This window comes from Dermacentor andersoni, chromosome 4 (assembly GCF_023375885.2).
Source record: "Dermacentor andersoni chromosome 4, qqDerAnde1_hic_scaffold, whole genome shotgun sequence".
NCBI classification, from domain to species: domain Eukaryota; kingdom Metazoa; phylum Arthropoda; class Arachnida; order Ixodida; family Ixodidae; genus Dermacentor; species Dermacentor andersoni.
Window position 1 is genome coordinate 141,343,375 of NC_092817.1, and position 19,358 is coordinate 141,362,732.

Sequence of the window (19,358 nt, forward strand, 5' to 3'; positions counted from 1 at the left end):
CGCCAACCTAGAAGCCGCGGGAAACGATGATAACATCTGCGCCCCGATTCTTGCCTAGCAACAACAAGACATGCTTTCTCCTTTCCCCCAAAATCAACTGCCTCACATATACCCCATGGGGGCGAGTTCACCTTTCTGCCAGGATTGGTTTTTTTTTTTTCTGAACGCGAATTTATTGTACTGAGCATCAAGTTTGATCATAGATATCTCGAGACACAAATGCTTCATAAGTATCAAATAAAATATATTAATATTTCAGTACCATTGTCGTCTATTTCTAATATCAACATAGAAAATAATCGCGAAATCGAATATGCAATAGTTAATAAACAAAAAATATTTGCGCATTTGTTAGCTCTACATGGTAGCGAAAATTGTGTCCGCCGAAGCGCATGAACAATCTATACAAGCTGCATCTGTGTAGCTAACATAGCCTTCTTATTAAAATTACTAATAGTTTAAAGCCCCGGAATATATGGTAAGGCATATTAATTTTCAACCTTACTCTTAAACGCAGAAAGTGCAAGGGTAGGGTCGGAAATTTTTGTACAGAAGACAAATGTAATGTTCGATAGCCTGGCAAGGGGAGAAGAATTCGTGATCGCCAGTCAGCTTCTAGAGTCTGTACTGGAGTACGTTTATTCAGATCAATTACTCACAGAGGACCTTGATCATGACAACTAAATTTACGGAATAATAAAAAAGGCTTGAATTGCATACGGCAGGTATTACCAAATTCTGACTGGGAGAGTACCACTGTCGTTGAAGGAGTGTGCAATCATTGCATTCTACCGTTGCCAACATATTGGGCAGAAACTTGGAGGTCAACAATGAAGCTCGAAAACAGGTTAAGGGCTGCGCAAACAGTGACAGAACGAAAAATATTAGGCGTAACGTTAAAAGACAAGAAGAGACCGGTGTGCATAAGAGAGCAAACGGGGATTGCCGATATTCTAGTTGACATTAAAAAAAGAATGGAGCTTTGCACGCCACTAGCGCGTAGGGTCATTGGAGTTTCAGAATGGGTGCAAGGGAAGGGAGGCGCATTCGAGGACGGCAGAAAATTGGGGGAGGGGGGATGATCAAATCGGAAATTTGCAGATGAAAGTTCGAATCGGTTCGCGGAAGGCAGGGTTAACGATTACTGGGAGAGGCCTTTGACGTGCAGTGTACATAAAGATAGGCTGCTGCTGCTGCGGTATGTATTAAAAGTTAATATAAACTATGGGGTTTTACCCCTTTCCCCTGTACCCCCTTTTTGATTATGAGGCACGCCGTAGTGGAGGATTCCGGAAATTTCGACCACCTGGTGTTCTTAACGTGCACCTAAACCTAAGTACACGGGCGTTTTCGCCCCCATCGATATGCGGCCGCCATGGCCCCGATTCGATCCCGCGACCTCGTACTCAGCAACCCAAAACCATAGCCACTGAGCAACCACAGCGGGTATGTATGTATGTATGTATGTATGTATGTATGTATGTATGTATGTATGTATGTATGTATGTATGTATGTATGTATGTATGTATGTATGTATGTATGTATGTATGTATGTATGTATGAGCGGAATTAACCTTCATTTCTTTCATCTAATAATCAACCCATTACAGCAAAAAAACGAAATTTTTTTAAATGATACTTTAACCATTTAAACCGATTTAGCATTTATATTCAGTGTCCTTTTAAGAGGTGTCTATTTGTAATGGTCTCGTGTGATGTGTCTACTTGCCAAAACGAGAAACTTACGAGTACGCGAAATTAATTCACAACCTGCAGTGGCGTTTATCCACACGCAGCGCAACCATATAGGACTCCCCTCACCAACGATTCTAGCTTTAGTGAGGCAAGAGCTCTCTGTGGGAATTCGAAGTTCTCTTGAGAGCCCCAAGGACCCTATAAGAGACCCTGCAGTGTCTCAAATATGCTACCTTACGTGTAGCACTAGAACAGGAAAGGTCAGTGTGTTGGAGAGAATTGCCTGTTGAAGTCATCACATATGGATAAGCTGAATGAGTTATGAGTACCTACCCTCTAAATGACCATAAACAACTCATTTGTTTTTGACTGGTGTAGCGTCATTGCTGCGCAGAATCACGAACCCTACCAGCTGCAACGCGAATTCAGTGAGAGTGATAAACACGAAAGCAGCGATCGCCACGGTACCGCGCATGCACTTAATGGCGTCCAGCTTACTCCACGTACCATTAAATATTGATGGCGTCGAAATTAACACCTCGTCAGACGGTGGAGCTTCCGTGTCCATCATTAAAAGGAATCGATCGCACATTTCTTTTTCTTTTTTTGTACGTTGGCGAAGCCTTTTGCGTCCAAGCATACGATTGTTCGGTGAGCATACACGAGCGGGTGCGCATAGCCATTGAACGTCAAGGCCATTCCGTTGCCAACCATGCGTTGGCAACACCAGAAATACTTTTGACTTTGTACTGTACTGCGATGGACATGAAGAACCTCAAGCTTATCTTAACTAGGATTATAAAGCGCTCGTTGAAAAGTAGTCAAGACTGCATGAAGGCAAATGCTGATACCTGCACTGTAAACCAATTTGAACCCTTAAGGGTGCTTTACTGTCTGTTAATTCCCGTTTTTAAGGTGTAAAAGAGTGAGATAGACACATTTGTACCCTCAAGAACTCTTAAGGGTTAACTTCATTTGCAGCGTAAGAATTTGAAAATGGAACTTTCCGTCACCATAGATCAATGGTAGAATATCGCGCGGGCAATGTGGAGGGCATGGATTCGGTTCACATCAGCTGCAGGTTGTTTTTTTGGCCGCTTTCCTTTCCTTTACCGTGTACTTGTATATCTAAATTAAAGGAGCAAATAATCTCGCCTGTGCTTACCTTTGCTTTAATATCTGCTGGCTTCATATGATTGTTCACTAACGAAATCGGGCTCCTCAGGCTCCCCTTCCTCTCGTTCATAGTTTATTACGAGTCATCCACTTCGGAGACGACATGTATCAAAACTGTAAGCCCTAGCTGAAGGCGTCTGGAAATGTATGGAAATGGAAATGTTTCCAATGTATATTGGAAACAACCTTTGGGCTGTTTACGCTGCATACATGGGCTGCATACATTACGAAGTCATACTTCTTTTTTTACATATGGCACCACACTACGCCGACACAAACGCCGCCGCGGTAACGGCACCTCCCATGCATCTGCTTCAACCACTGCTGCAGCCGCGCCTGCACCTTCGAGGTGCGTGACGTTATTGGCCCTTTTCGCGGCGATCCAATGGGCGCTGTCGTGTTTGATTACGTGGTGACGCATACATTGCTTGCCTCAACTGCCTCTGCAGCGTTTACAATGGATGTGTATGACGCCGGTGCGGTTTAGCAAACATCAGTTTCGTGAGATATCGCAGACGGGGATTGGATGGACGACACGGAACTTTGGCCACAGCGTCTGAGAACATACAAAAGCGCTTTCGAAGCTATGTCCAAACGGCGCAAGCAGTGTATATGGTACTTGATCTAAAAGAGGGGCTGAATATGTATTCCATGCTATCCAAATTTTCCGCCCGTGAACAGAATCAGGATTGTTGTGTTTTGCTCTTCGTTCTTTATTTGGTAAATATCTTGAAGGACCGGCTTGAAACGTTTCTGATTCAGTGAAGTTCCTCGGTGCGGTCACTATCTGATTATATTCTGCCTAATTGCTCGCGGGTGTGCTCAGTTACGATACAATTGTTCTCACTGCGCACAAGACTTGAAACGTAGCTGTTTTGTACGTTGTAACACGTTGTAGCAAAGATATATTATCGCTAGTAAATCGCTTACTCTACGAAACATTCAGCTTCGACCATTCGTGCGCTATCGGTGTAGTCCGTCCTTCATTGCGCGTATATCATGCACATATATTCAAGTGCGCGCCCAGCGTAAGTTTATGTGCCAGTTCGGGTAGATGTGTGTAGATACTGCGCGTGAAACTTACTATGGCAGGAAGCGGCGCTACTCACTTTGCCGACGTTCCGGGGCTGAAGCCCTTTCTTTGAAAGTCAGCGGTACAGCGCTGGCGGATGAGCAAAATTCTGTATCCTCGAGGAAAGCCGTACATCTCGAAGTGCCGGTAACACACACGGACAGTTGCAGCAGCGGTTAACGAACTTGGCCACACAGATTCCAACTATACTGCACGCGTCTCCAATGCACACGCTTCAATCCAGCATGATTGGAGCACAGTGCATTAGCGAAAAATCAGTTGCATTTCCGACAGCTCATCGCACAGAAGCAAGGTAGAAGCGGTAATGGTTTCGTATTCGTGCGCTGTCGCTGAGGCCACGTGCGGCGCACTGCCGAAAGCGCCATCTCGTTTCTCTAGAACAAACTGCTGCGCGAAAAGGGTCAATAACCACACAAGCGCATGCCACGTGCACAGGCGCCGTCGCCACACTCTTTCCCCACTTTCCCCTTACCCGTCTCCATTTCTGCAGCACTGTCGCCACACTGTTCCTCCTCATCATCATCATCATCATCAACCTGATTACGCCCACTGCAGGGCAAAGGCCTCTCCCATACTTCTCCAACTACCCCGGTCATGTACTAATTGTGGCCATGTTGACCCTCCAAACTTCCTAATCTCATCTGCCCACCTAACTTTCTGTCGCCCCCTGCTACGCTTCCCTTCCCTCGGAATCCAGTCCGTAACCCTTAATGACCATCGGTTATCTTCCCTCCTCATTACATGTCCTGCCCATGCCCATTTCTTTTTCTTGATTTCAACTAAGATGTCATTAACGCGCGTTTGTTCCCTCACCCAATCTTATCCCTTAACGTTACACCTATCATTTTTCTTTCCATAGCTCGTTGCGTCGTCCTCAATTTAAGTAGAACCCTTTTCGTAAGCCTCCAGGTTTCTGCCCCGTACGTGAGTACTGGTAAGACACAGCTGTTATACACTTTTCTCTTGAGGGATAATGGCAACCTGCTGTTCATGATCTGCGAATGCCTGCCAAACGCATCCCAGCCCATTCTTATTCTTCTGATTATTTCACTCTCATGATCTGGATCAGCCACTTCCAGTGCCTCGCTACCTATCGTAAACTGCTGTTCCCTTCCGAGACTGTTAAACATTACTTTAGTTTTCTGCAGATTCATTTTTAGTCCCACCCTTCTGCTCTGCCTCTCCAGATCAGTGAGCATGCATTGCAGTTGGTCCCCTGAGTTACTAAGCAAGGCAATATCATCAGCGAAGCGCAAGTTACTAAGGTATTCTCCATTTACTCTTATCCCCAATTCTTCCCAATCCAGGTCTCTGAATACCTCCTGTAAACACGCTGTGAATAGCATTGGAGAGATCGTATCTCCCTGCCTGACGCCTTTCTTTATTGGGATTTTGTTGCTTTCCTTATGGAGGACTGCGGTGGCTGTGGAGCCGCTATAGATATCTTTCAGTATTTTTACATACGGCTCGTCAACGCCCTGATTCCGTAACGCCTTCATGGCTACTGAGGTTTCGACAGAATCAAACGCTTTCTCGTAATCAACGAAAGCTATATGTTGGTTATATTCCGCACATTTCTCTATCACCTGATTGATATAGTGTGAATATGGTCTATTGTTGAGTAGCCTTTACGGAATCCTGCCTGATCCTTTGCTTGACAGAAGTCTAAGGTGTTCCTGATTCTATTTGCGATTACCTTACTAAATAGTTTGTAGGCAACTGACAGTAAGCTGATCGGTCTACAATTTTTCTAGTCTTCGGCGTCGCCTTTCTTATGGATTAGGATTATGTTAGCGTTCTTCCAAGATTCCGGTACGCTCGAGGTCTTGAGGCATTGCGTATAGAGGCTGGCCAGTTTTTCTAGAACAATCTGCCCACCATCCTTCAGCAAATCTGCTGTTACCTGATCCTCCCCAGCTGCCTTCCCCCTTTGCATAGCTCCCAAGGCTTTCTTTACTTCTTCCGGCGTTACTTCTGGGATATCGAATTCCTCTAGATTATTCTCTCTTCCATTATCATCGTGGGTGCCGCTCGTACTGTATAAATCTCTATAGAACTCCTCAGCCACTTGAACTATCTCATCCATATTAGTAATGATATTGCCGGCTTTGTCTCTTAGCGCATACATCTGATTCTTGCCAATTCCTAGTTTCTTCTTCACTGCTTTTAGGCTTCCTCCGTTCCTGAGAGCTTGTTCAATTCTATCCATGTTATACTTCCTTATGTCAGCTGTCTTACGCTTGTTGATTAACTTCGAAAGTTCTGCCAGTTCTATTCTAGCTGTAGGGTTAGAGGCTTTCATACATTGGCGTTTCTTGATCAGATCTTTCGTCTCCTGCGATAGCTTACTGGTATCCTGTCTAACGGAGTTACCACCGACTTCTATTGCACACTCCTTAATGATGCCCACAAGATTGTCGTTCATTGCTTCAACACTAAGATCCTCTTCGTGGCTTAAAGCCGAATACCTGTTCTGTAGCTTGATCTGGAATTCCTCTATTTTCCCTCTTAGCGCTAACTCATTGATCGGCTTCTTATGTACCAGTTTCCTCCGTTCCCTCCTCAGGTCTAGGCTAATTCGAGTTCTTACCATCCTGTGGTCACTGCAGCGCACCTTACCGAGCACGTCCACATCTTGTATGATGCCAGGGTTAGCGCAGAGTATGAAATCCATTTCATTTCTAGTCTCGCCGTTCGGGCTCCTCCATGTCCACTTTCGGTTATTCCGCTTGCGGAAGAAGGTATTCATTATCCTCATATTATTCTGTTCTGCAAACTCTACTAATACCTCCCCCCTGCTATTCCTAGTGCCTATGCCATATTCCCCCACTGCCTTGTCTCCAGCATGCTTCTTGCCTACCTTGGCATTGAAATCGCCCATCAGTATAGTGTATTTTGTTTTCACTCTACCCATCGCCGATTCCACGTCTTCGTAGAAGCTTTCGACTTCCTGGTCATCATGACTGGATGTAGGGGCGTAGACCTGTACAACCTTCATTTTGTACCTCTTATTAAGTTTCACAACAAGACATGCCACCCTCTCGTTAATGCTATAGAGTTCCTGTATGTTACCAGCTATATTCTTATTAATCAGGAATCCGACTCCTAGTTCTCGTCTCTCCGCTAAGCCCCGGTAGCACAGGACGTGCCCGCTCCTTAACACTGTATATGCTTCTTTTGGCCTCCTAGCTTCACTGAGCCCTATTATATCCCATTTACTGCCCTCTAATTCTTCCAATAGCACTGCTAGACTCGCCTCACTAGATAATGTTCTTGCGTTAAACGTTGCCAGGTTCATATTCCAATGGCGGCCTGTCCGGAGCCAGGGATTCTTAGCACCCTCTGCAGCGTCGCAGGTCTGACCGCCGCCGTGGTCAGTTGCTTCGCAGCTGCTGGGGACTGAGGGCCGGGGTTTGATTGTTGTGTTCATATAGGAGGTTGTGGCCAAGTACTGCACCAGGGTGGCCAATCCTGCTCTGGTGAGGGAGTGTGTTACCGGTTCTGGTCACCGGCATCAGGCCACACTCCAGGCCTGTTTATGCAATTTTATCAACACGCGGATTTTTTTTTTTTTTAATCCGGTGGAAAATTGCGCGGCACCGGGATTCGAACCACGGACCTCTTGCACGCGAGGCGGGTGTTCTACCTCTACGCCACCGCTGCTCTCTTCCTGTTCCTCATATTTTCTCATATTGCAGTGCCTTCGTTTGATCAGAACTCCACAAGTTGGCTTGCGTGTTCCTCTATCCATCTAGTGCACCGTATGTACACTCAAAAACAAAATTACACCCTTTGGGTGGCATCTTGCCACACAACAATACTCGTCATCTGTATTGTCCGCATTTCCTTTCTTTACCGCTGCGAACCCGGTACTTCCCAGTAACGAACGGCACGCGTGTTATCAGCATGACATAGCATTCCAGACAGGAAAGTAGCGGGCGCGGCGTTTTCAAGAAAGGAAACGCAAGCAAGGCAGATGACGATTATTGTTTTGTGGCAGATATACACCCGAAAGGGTGTACCTTTGTCTAAGTGTGTATTAGCACGCATACCGAATTCATTTTCTTACGCTTCTCACTTCCTGACTCCATGACACTCGTCGTGGGGAACGCGTCAACGACCCAAACGCTGCCGGTGATGAAACGCACGGCTCCCCGAATCGCGGTGAATGCCCCTGTTTTGTTTCGCTTACAAATGCTGGCGCATACAAACGAGTAATCCCTTTAGCCCCCTGCTCTCTCCCACACTTTGTTTTTGTAACCAATATATATGAAGAAACTGTGTTGCAACAATTTAATGTAGCCCTCGAGAAAGCTCAGTCCACCGACCACAACTGTTGGGCAATTAAACCGAAGATAACCACGAAATTGTGCTTGTCATCCGGCTAAATATGTTTGGCCCACTGAAAATTCAGGCACAACCTCGCGGTTATCTCCGGTTATATATATATATATATATAACCTATGCATATATATATATATATATATATATATATATTTATATATATATATATGCATACGAACGAGAGGAAAGAAAGCCGGGGATCCCGATTTTTATTAGTCATAACGTCATAAGCCAACAAACATGAGACTAAGGACAGAATATAGGAAAATATGCATAGTTCTTAATTAGATATAAATAAATGGAAATGAAAGTGGATGAAAAAGAAACTGGCAGCAAGAACCCACGCCTTCGCATTACGTGTGCGATGCTATCACAAATTGAGCTACTGCGGCGCCGTTTTCCCGTCTACTTTCTGGCGTATTTATGTTTATCTGCTAGAACTAAGACAGGGAATGTTAGCCAGCGCCATCACTTATGGCCTTGGCGGCAGATGTGGAACATCACTTCTGCCGTAGGCGTCACATGTACAGGAACCTTTTTGGGTGAAGGCAATAAACCCCCACGTGCTACCTGAAGGCATCAAAGCTGCCGGATACGAGACCCTCGCTTTGCAGTGAACGTGAACAAAGCAAACTCGAGCCCGATATTTATTAGTTATATTGTAGCACTCTTCAATGAAGCACACTAAACAAACTGGTTTATTGTGGGCGAACTTGTGCCCGGAAACTCAATATTAAAGCATTCACACAATTTACAAGAAGAGTTAGCAGGAGCCTATTCTACACTGAAGCGCGTCTCCACACCGAACACACATTCACGCGCCCCCGAAGGCCAGGTGCCACGTCGTGACTTCTATTTGGACGGGGGACTCGGGCGCTGCCGTGTGGGCGTGCACGCGAGACACGCGCTGTATCGCCATGCGTGAGGCGTTGCTGGCGCTCTTCTAGTGGCGATGTTATGAGTGATGCCTAAGGGCTTTAGCGATGAGACGCGTGGAAGTGTACCTCTCGAGAGTTCTCGTAACTGGCATGTGGAGAGATCTCTGCGACAACATCACATATCACAAGCCAACAATGACGCCAAAGACAACGTAGGGGATATATATATATATATATATATATATATATATATATTGTCAAGAGGCGTTATAATTCGATTGCTAAAACGCTCAGATAGCAGAGCATGGCAGCGAGAGGACACAGAGCTTCGGCAACACAGGCACAAGGCTTCCAACCACTCGTTGTCGTCGTCTTTCTCGAAGCAGTGCCTGCTGCTCGTTCTTCTCCAGTACAATTGCCTCCCCGGGGAAGAGGACCTACGGGCAAGATAGCACACGTGGGTCAAAGTGCGGCTTGAGCCGGTGAACGTGCACGATTTCGCACTCTCGGCGGCGCTTATCGGAAGGCGGCGCAAGGGGTTCTACCAAATAGTTCACAGGAGACGTTTGACTGACGACATGGTAGGGACCCATGGTAGTCCAGGGCTGGTAGCGGGAACCCAAAGCCAGACTAGTGAGTCAGGGGCATAGGGTGCCGGAGAGGAGGGAATATCCCGAAGGTGCTTCTGTCGCTGCTGATCTTCCGAAGTAAATGTGTGGGCGAGCTTCCGGCACTCTTCCACGTGTGCAGCAGCCTAGGACAGGGTACTAGCCTCCGCTGTGTCAGGGCGATACGGAAGGATGGTGTCCATTGTGCAGGAAGGCTCGCGTCCGTAAAGAAGAAAGAACGGGGAAAATCCTGTAGTGGTCTGTGTGGCGGTACTATAAGCGTACATCACGAAGGGTAGAATTCGGTCCCAATTGGTTTGGTCAGATGCGACGTACATGGCTAACATATCGCCAAGAGTGCGGTTAAAACGCTCAGTCATGCCATTGGCTTGCGGGTGGTATGCAGTAGAGGTACGCTGAATTAGTTGTATTCCTTGAGCAGGGCTTCTATAACATAAGACAGAAAGACGCTGCCTCTGTCGCTCAGCAACTCTCTGGGGGCTCCATGGCAAAGTACGATGTTACGCAGAAGGAACCAGGCAACATGCCGCGCAGATGCGTTGGGCAGAGGCGAAGTTTCGGCGTAGTGTGTGAGATGGTCAATCGCCACTATCACCCAGCGGCTGCCATCTGAAATACACGGAAGGGGCCCATAAAGATCAACTCCGACCCGGTCAAAGGCCCGCCCTGGACAAGGCAATGGTTGCAGTGGAGCAGCTAAAGCATGAGGGGTATTCTTGCTGCGTTGGCAAGCGAGGCAGGAGCAGACATATTGGCGGGCGAATCAGTACATCTCGCGCCAGTAATAACGAATTCGCAGGCGCGCGTATGTTTTGAGTACTCCTGCATGTGCGCATTGCGGGTCATCGTGAAACGCTGCACATCTATCCGAACGTAGATGCCAAGGAACCTCGAGTAACCATATGCGCCCATCCGAGAGGTAGTTACGGCAGTATAGGAGCCCGTCACGAACAGCAAAGTGGTGTGCTTGACGACGCAACGCACGTCCAGTAGAAGGCCCTATTGGGTCTGACAGAAAAACCAGCATAGCAACAATCCATGGATCCTTCTGCTGCTCTGAAAGCATAACCGTGGCGGTGAGGGAGGACTCGCATATTCGTACTTTCTGATGATTGGGCTCACCTGACACTGGGGAGCGAGACAAGGCATCCGCGTCCGAATGTTTACGGCCTGAGCGGTACAGCACTCGAATATCATACTCTTGGAGGCGAAGCGCCCATCGAGCGAGGCAACCTGAAGGATATTTCAAGGACGACAGCCAGCAGAGTGCATGGTGGTCCGTGATGACGTCGAACGGGCGACCGTAGAGGTAAGGACGGAACTTATTTATGGCCCAAATGATAGCCAGGTATTCTTTTCCTGTAACGGAATAGTTTGCTTCCGCTTTCGTGAGTGCGCGGCTAGCGAAGGTAACAACGTATTCATCGAAGCCAGTCTTTCGTTGTGCAAGAACAGCGCCAATGCCGACGCCACTGGCATCCGTGTGTATTTCTGTCGGTGCGCTTGGGTCAAAATGTCGGAGTATGGTGGGTGAGGTTAGAAGACGACGCAGTGTCGTGAATGCGGCATCGCAAACTGGCGGCCAAGCGAAGAGGTAGTGGTTACCCGCGAGAAGCTGCGTCAAAGGCGCTATTATGGTGGCGAAGTTGCTGATGAAACGACGAAAATAGGAGCATAATCCGATGAAGCTGCGGAGTTTTTTTTTTTTTGTGGTCTTTGGTCGTGGCAATACGGCAACGGCTTGGAGTTTGGTTGGATCTGGGAGCACACCATCTTTCGAAACAACGTGGCCAAGGATGACTAGCTGCCGGGCGGCGAAGCGAGACTTCTTTGACTTGAGCTGGAGTCCAGCATCGGCAATGCAAGTGAGCACGCGTTTGAGTCGGAACAGGTGAGAAGAAAAGTCTGGGGAAAATATGACAATGTCATCAAGATAACAAAGGCATGTCTGCCATTTGAGGCCCCGGAGGATGTTATCCATAATTCTTTCAAATGTTGCAGGCGCATTACAGAGGCCAAAGGGCATCAGGTAAATTCATATAAGCCGTCAGGCGTAACAAATGCTGTTTTCGAGCGGTCAGCCATGGGGACCTGCCAATAACCGGATCATAAGTCTGAGGACGAAAAGAATTCAGCGCCTTGGAGGCAGTCCAGTGCGTCGTCGATACGGGGAAGAGGCTTTCCGGGTTATCTTGTTTAGACGTCGATAGTCCACACAAAATCGAATAGTCCCATCTGTCTTTTTGACCAGCACTACCGGAGAAGCCCAGGGACTGTGTGATGGCTGTATCACGCCGCGTCGAAGCATGTCTCCTACCCTGCTAGTAACAGCGCAAAAAAGTAGACAAGGGACGAGACAAGAAGACACCACAAGCGCTGACTTTCAACAACGTTTATTCCAAAAGAAACACGGCTTCTTATAAACATTGTTGAATAACAACATAATAAACAATAACATAACAACATTGGAATAAACGTTGTTGAAAGTCAGCGCTTGTGGTGTCTTCTTGTCTCGTCCCTTGTCTACTTTTTTGCGCTGTTACTAGCAGGATGGAAAACCAACAAGCCCAAGCTGCTATTCTAGCGAAATGTCTCCTAGGTGCTCATGGATGACACGGCGCTCCGTCGCGGACACACGGTATGGACGTTGGCGTAGAGGCGCGTGGCTGCCGGTATCGATGTGATGAACGACTGTGGAGGTGCGTCCTAAACATTGTTTTCGGAGGTCGAAAGAAGTTCGAAATTGGTTAAGGAGGTCGACGATCTGCGTGCGCTGACTCGGAGTGAGGTTAGGATCAATAAATGGAGCAAACGTTCGGTCACATGCAGGCGCAGGCGCAGAGACAGGGAGAGCCATGGCGTCAACGTGATGAGGAGTCGAGTCATCAGGCACATCGTACACAGAGCTAATGTCGAATTCATCAGCAAAACCGAGGCACTCGTCACGGTGTAAGCTTGATGGACACGAAACCGGATTCGAAACGTAAAGTGCGCTGGAGCCCTGGCGAAAAGGAAACAAGAAGGGATGACGGCGTGCAGCAAGTTGAGATGGCGTGAAAAGAACTGTGGAATCGCAGAAAGCAGTACAGGAAACGGGTACAAGGGCGGAAGAGAAAGGAGGGATATCAGTGTCGGTGGCGACGAACACCCGAGCAGAAGGTGGAGGCAAATCTTCAGAAGGACTGCCGCAAAATGGAGTCAGCGCAAGTTCTCCACGGGCACAATCAATAACAGCGTGATGAGATGAGAAGTCCCATCCTAGAATGATGGCATGTGAGTAGCGGGAAGAACAACAAACTCAATCTGGTGTAAACTGTCTTGTATGGCGACACGGACGGTACATATTCCTAAGGCCTCAATTGGCTCAGCGCTTGCTGTACGTAGCGAAATTACAGAAAACGGCGTCGCGACTTTTCGGAGCGTACGGCGAAGCTGGTCGGCAATCACCGACACTGCGGCACCCGTGTCGACAAGCGCGTGAACGGCGACACCTTCGGCAAAAACCTCAATGACGTTCGTAGGGAATAAATGAGGGGTTGAGCAGTTCGAAGAGATCGCAGTTCTTGCCTCCTGAACTGCGCCTCTTAGTTTTCCTCCACAGCTGGAGGGCGGCGGACGATGGGGGAGAGGGAACGTCGACGGGGAGATGGAGACCGACGATTGTTGAAGCTTCGGGGAACAGGAGATGAAGGAGCGACGTGCGGAGCTGGTGGCGAATAGCGGGACTGGGAGTCAGGGGCATTCCCTTGACATCTCGCAGTATCGGGAGGATACCAACCCCGCCGGCGGCAGAACCATGCCACGTGGCCAGCAAAGCCACACGCGAAGCAGATCGGCCGGTTGTCTTGGGTACGCCACGGATTATCAACAGGGGGCCTATAGGTATAGCGGTGCAAAGTTCTGAGCTGGGCGTAGGGGCTGTGGAGGCGCGCAGAAACCGCGTCTGGGCAAGTAGTTTGCAGCTGGAGAAGGCGAGGCGTAGAAGCCCGCTTGTGGGGGCGTAGTGCGCAACTTCAGGCGGTGGTCTTGGCCTGGCGACGACGGCAGCGTACGTGAGCGGAACCGGCGCTGACGATGGCTGATTAGCGAGAGGTAGTGCGTCGCTGACTTGTTCATGTATGACGCGTTGGAGTTCCGGGAACAAAGAAGAGTCAGACGACTGGGTAACAGGCAGTAGTGACAGTTGGCGCGCGACTTCTTCGCGAACCAATTGCTTGATTTGGTCGAGTAACGAAGAGTGGGCGGAAGCAGCACTGGAAATGTCAGTTAAAGTCGAAATCGTGTCGTCGGGCGCGGCAGCTGGGCGCGTAGTAAGGCATTGTTTGCGGAGCTCATCGTAGCTCTGGCACAGCGTAATGACCTCGTCAATCGTTTGAGGATTTTTCACCAAGAGCATTTGGAAGACGTCATCCTCTATGCCCTTCATGACATTCTTGATCTTTTCTGAGTCGGGCATGGCGGGATTAATGCCCCGGCAAAGGTCAACTACATCCTCAATGTAGCTGGTGAAGTTTTCACCCTTTTGCTGAGCGCGACTACGCAAGCGTTGTTCTGCGCGAAGCTTGCGCACAGCAGGGCGACCGAAGACTTCTTTGAAACAATGGGTAATTGCTGTCCAGGTGGAAAGGTTGGATTCGTGATTCCGGAACCAAAGATTAGCGACTCCAGAAAGATAGAAGATGACGTTAGTCAGTTTAGCTTTGTCATCCCATTCGTTATGCGCACTCACGTGATCGTATGACGAGAGCCAATCCTCCACGTCATGGTCGTCGTTGCCGCTGAAGACCGGAGGATCTCGTTGGCGTAGAGCATCGGAGCAGACGACAGGCGATGCCAGGGGAGGATCGGGCTGCGCGGCGTCCTGAGGCATGTCAGAAACGGTAGGGAGCGTCCGGCTGCGGAGTTCCAGGTTTGGGAAGGGCCCAGCACGTCCACCAAAATGGCAAGAGGCGTTATAGTTCGATTGCTAAAACGCTCAGATAGCAGAGCACCGCAGCGAGAGGACACAGAGCTTGCAGAGCTGTGCAGAAGCTATTACAGCCATTACAAATATCAATGTGTGATGTGGCTTTTCAAAATTTACCTACTTCGACAGTAAGTGTTGAATTTGGCGATATATTTCCCAATAACGCTAAGCTCCTACCTATTCGGTACCTAAAAGGTTTATTAGATGACCACCTTGAAAACCTCCAAATAAATGCAGTAATAGCCACAGATGCTTCTGTCAGTGAGGAGAAGGCCGGAGTGGGCATTTTTTCGACATCATTAAATTGGTCTTTTTCTCTTCGACTACCCGACTTTACGCCAATATTTCAAGCAGAGTTATTGGCAATCATCCTAGCTCTACGCAAACTTCTCACATCTATTTCTTCAGCCGTAATCTTAACCAACTCCTTGTCTGTTTGCTCCTCTTTATCTGTGCCAAATTCAAGTATCATTCTCCGAGAATTTCATTCACTGGTTCCCCAACATCTACGCCTCATCCACCTGGTATTGGTGCCAGGGCACGTGGGGCTCACTTTAAGCGAGTCAGCAGACGCACTAGCAGCGGCATCTCTTAAAGGCCCGGTACTGAGGATCTTAAAACCTTCGGCATACGTCACTTCTGCAAGATTTAAAAAATGTTCCATTCAAGAAGAACATGCCAAATCATGTGTATTAGATAACGCCGATTTTCAGCACCTTAGATTTCCTTGGCACAGCGGATGGTGTGCAACAAGAAAATTTGAAGTTTCATTTACGCGTCTGCGTTGCCGAATACCACGACTGAATTTCTATTCCCATAGGTCTGGTTTGGCACCTTCTCCTAAATGTTTTTACTGCAATGAACCCGAAACTATGGATCATTTTTTTATTGAGTGTCGTAGGTTCAACGTGCATAGAAAACGAGTTCTAGAAGGTCCCTTCCGCCAACTTGGATTAGCCATCACGCTACCTATCATTCTGTCTCTGGGGGCGTCGGCACTAGGACACTGTAATAGGAACTTATGTGATGCGATATATAATTTTATAATGGAAACAAGGAGACTTCCATGCTAATTTTACTGTTTTATTTTCAAAAACAAGAAACCAAAAAAAAATATTGACTTCTAATTTTAAGAAACTATAGCATGAAAATTATTATTAACGATTAGAATTAATTTAATATCACATTTTCAGTAAAAAAAAACCCTATTTAGGCATTTATTCTTTTTCAACCCACTGCCGCCCGATTCATGGCCAACCCCCCGTAGTGGGTTGTGCTATATCTACAGGCTCCAAGCCAAACCAAACCAAACCCGTTTCGAGATAGCACCGACCTGTTTTAAGCCTACCGCTGCAACCTAGAGCTAGTGCTGCTAGGCGAACACCCCCGTTGCGTTTGGTGGAGCTGCTGGGTTTCTCTTCAACATCCTGGAACTCCGCAGTCGGACACTACCACCAGCTGTTACGATGGATGAACCGGGACCGTCCCAGGCTGCTGCTCCCGTGCCCCCGGCCATCGTCTGCTCTGGTGTTATCCGCCAGCGCGATCCGGCTATATTTAGCCGCACAGACGACCACGACGTGGAAGACTGGCTAGCCGAATATGACCGTGTAAGCGCCTATAATAAGTGGGACGACCGCGCCAAGCTCACAAATGTCATATTTTACTTGACTGACGTGGCCAACCTATGGTTCCGCAATCATGAAGCCGATTTTACCACCTGGTCGGCTTTCACGGCGACTTTGGCTGAGGTCTTCGCCCGTCCCGCAGTTCGCCGGCTTCGCGCTGAGCAGCGCTTGCGTGGTCGAGCTCAACGCCAGGACGAGACCTTCACCAGTTATATTGAAGACGTGCTCTCGCTCTGCAAGCGCGTCAACTCATCCATGGATGAAGCAGACAAGATCAAGCACGTCATGAAACACATCGATGAGCATGCCTTTCAGATGCTCGTCGCGAAGAGTCCCCGGACTATTGCCGAGGTCATACAGCTTTGCCAGCAGTACGACGAGCTGCGCAAGCAACGTGCATCAACACGCGCTGCTCAGCAGGACACTGCGGATCTATCCCCGTTGGACTTCGGTCGCGACGCTGCCGACATCTCTGCTTTAATGCCGGAGATAAAGCAGTTCATCCGCCAGGAAGTCGCACGCCAACTCTCTCTGGCGAATAGCGCACCCGAGCCGTCGACAACCCTGGCTCCTTCGCTTCGTCACGTCATTCAGACGCAAGTTGCCGCGGCGCTGCCATCTTCCCCTCCTCCGCAGCCTGCAGCTGGACCGCTAACGTACGCTGACGTTGTCGCGCGGCCTTACACTCCTCCGGCTCCTGATTCCTACCGGGCCACCGGCACCTTCCATGTACCGCCGCCACCTTCGCGTCCGATAGTCGTTCCTTACTCGGCTGCTGGCGCCCCTGTCGTCAACCCGTGGCGAACACCTGATAACCGGCCAATATGTTATTCATGCCATTTTCCGGGCCACGTAGCACGATTCAGCCGCCGTCGCAGCCCCCGTTTACCTGACAGTGGGGGTGCCTCAAGCTACAGGCCTGCTCGACTTCTGCGTCAGGACCAATCTAACCTTCCTCCGGACACCTCTTACAGTCGCCTCCCCTTCGATTCACGCCGGTCGCCTTCCCCACGTCGCCGATCCACTTCCCCGATGGTTCGCCGACCCAGCCCAGCCCGAGAGGAAAACGAGCAGTCGCAGTTCCAGAGGCAAGAACTGCGTTTCCGTCGAACATTTCAAGGCCTCATTCTGCGCCGGCGAACGAAATTGAACTGTCCGTAGACGGCGTCACCGTACACGCACTTATCGACACCGGAGCCGCCGTTTCTATTATTAGTGAGAAGCTCTGCCGCAATTTGAACAAAGTGACCGTTCCCCTTACCTCTCTTTCTCTGCGTACGGCAACCTCGCATCGCATTCAGCCTTCAGCGTCGTGCACAGCCCGGGTTGTCATTCAAAGCGTTATGCATGTTATCGAATTTGTCGTCCTGCCTCGTTCCTCGCACGACGTTATTCTTGGTTGGAATTTCCTGTCTGTCAATCAAGCTCTTATCGACTGCGCTCGTTGCGAACTTACGTTATCAGTGCCGTGTTTTGACCCTGACGACCATTATTCTCCTAAAGTTGTTGCCGCCTCTGACATCGATACCCAGGTAGCACACAAAGTCTTGAAAACGTCGTATTAAGGGATTCAACGTCTGAAACGGATTTTTGACCAAAATCGACGCATCAAAGACGTTCCAAACAAGTAGCTTAAAAACGAGGGGTGAATACGTTTTGATAACGTTGGAAGCCAGGCAGCTTAAAAACGAGGGGTGAATACGTTTTGAAAACTACTCAAGGCGCCACCGCCACGCCACGGCGCGTCAGCCTCTTTAGCGGCTTCTACAATATTCAACAACCCATCAACGCGATCCAACCTTGCGCAAGGTGGCGATACCGTCGTCAAATCATGTGACCAAGGTGGCCACGTGATTCGTGATGCCGGGCGAGCCGGGCATAGTCGCGTCGTCATGGCGTCGTCGCGTCACCGCACTCGCATTGTGCTGTGGTGTGTTTGCGGCTGTTCTGAATGTGCTGCCGCTGCCCTTTGCTATGTAAGTGTTGCAGTGTTTTGCTGTCAAGAAAACGATATTCTGTGATCAGTTTGGGTTGTGCGATATGTTTGTGTGGTTTTAATTTGGAAATCAGTAGTGTTTTCAATTGTTATGTGACCAAGGCGGCCATGTTATTCGTGAAGCCGGGCATAGTTGCGTTATCGCACTCGCATGGCACTATGGTCTGTTTGCGACTGTTCTGAATGTGCTGCCGCTGCCCTTTGTCATGTAAGTGTTGCAGTGCTTTGCTGTCAAGAAAACGACATTCTGTGATTAGTTTGGGTTTTGCGATCTATTTGAGCCGGGCATAATAGCGTTATCGCACTTGCATTGCGCTGTGGTATGATAGCGGCTGTTCTGAATGTGCTGCCGCTGCCCTTTGTCATGTAAGTGTTGCAGGGTTTTGCCGTCAAGAAAACGCCGTTCTGTGATTAGTTTGGGTTGTGCGATCTATTTGTGTAGTTTAATTTGGAAATCAGTAGTGTTTTCAATTGGAGGGCGCGGAGTGGAGGGCACTAATCAGCTCTTCAAGTTCATTGTCATGTTATGTGAGGCGCCTTTTCACTGACGCTGTAATTAAGGCGTTAAGGGCAGTATAAGGACGAAAGTTAGAGGGACGAAATCGTGCCTGTGTGTCCCTAGCGTCGGGATCGGCCGCTATGCGTGATCCTAACAAGAAAGCATTTTGCAGAATGCGAAGAAAGGCGGCAAAATTTCTGTCTGTGCGCACCTTGCCGATCTCCGCAATAGAGCCGTCATCGTGGTATTTTAGTCTCCCGTTTAGCAAGAGTGTTGCAGACAAGGGAACTGGTTCAAACAGGCTTTTTTTTTTAATGGTTCAGTACTAGTGCGGTATCCCAAAAGGTGAGGTCAAGTGCTCGCCCTATTTTCTTCCCTCGCGCTACAGCGCACTGACAGAATTTTGCGTGCACCATACCGTGCTTTTATCGTTTGCGCTTCAGGTTCTCGATT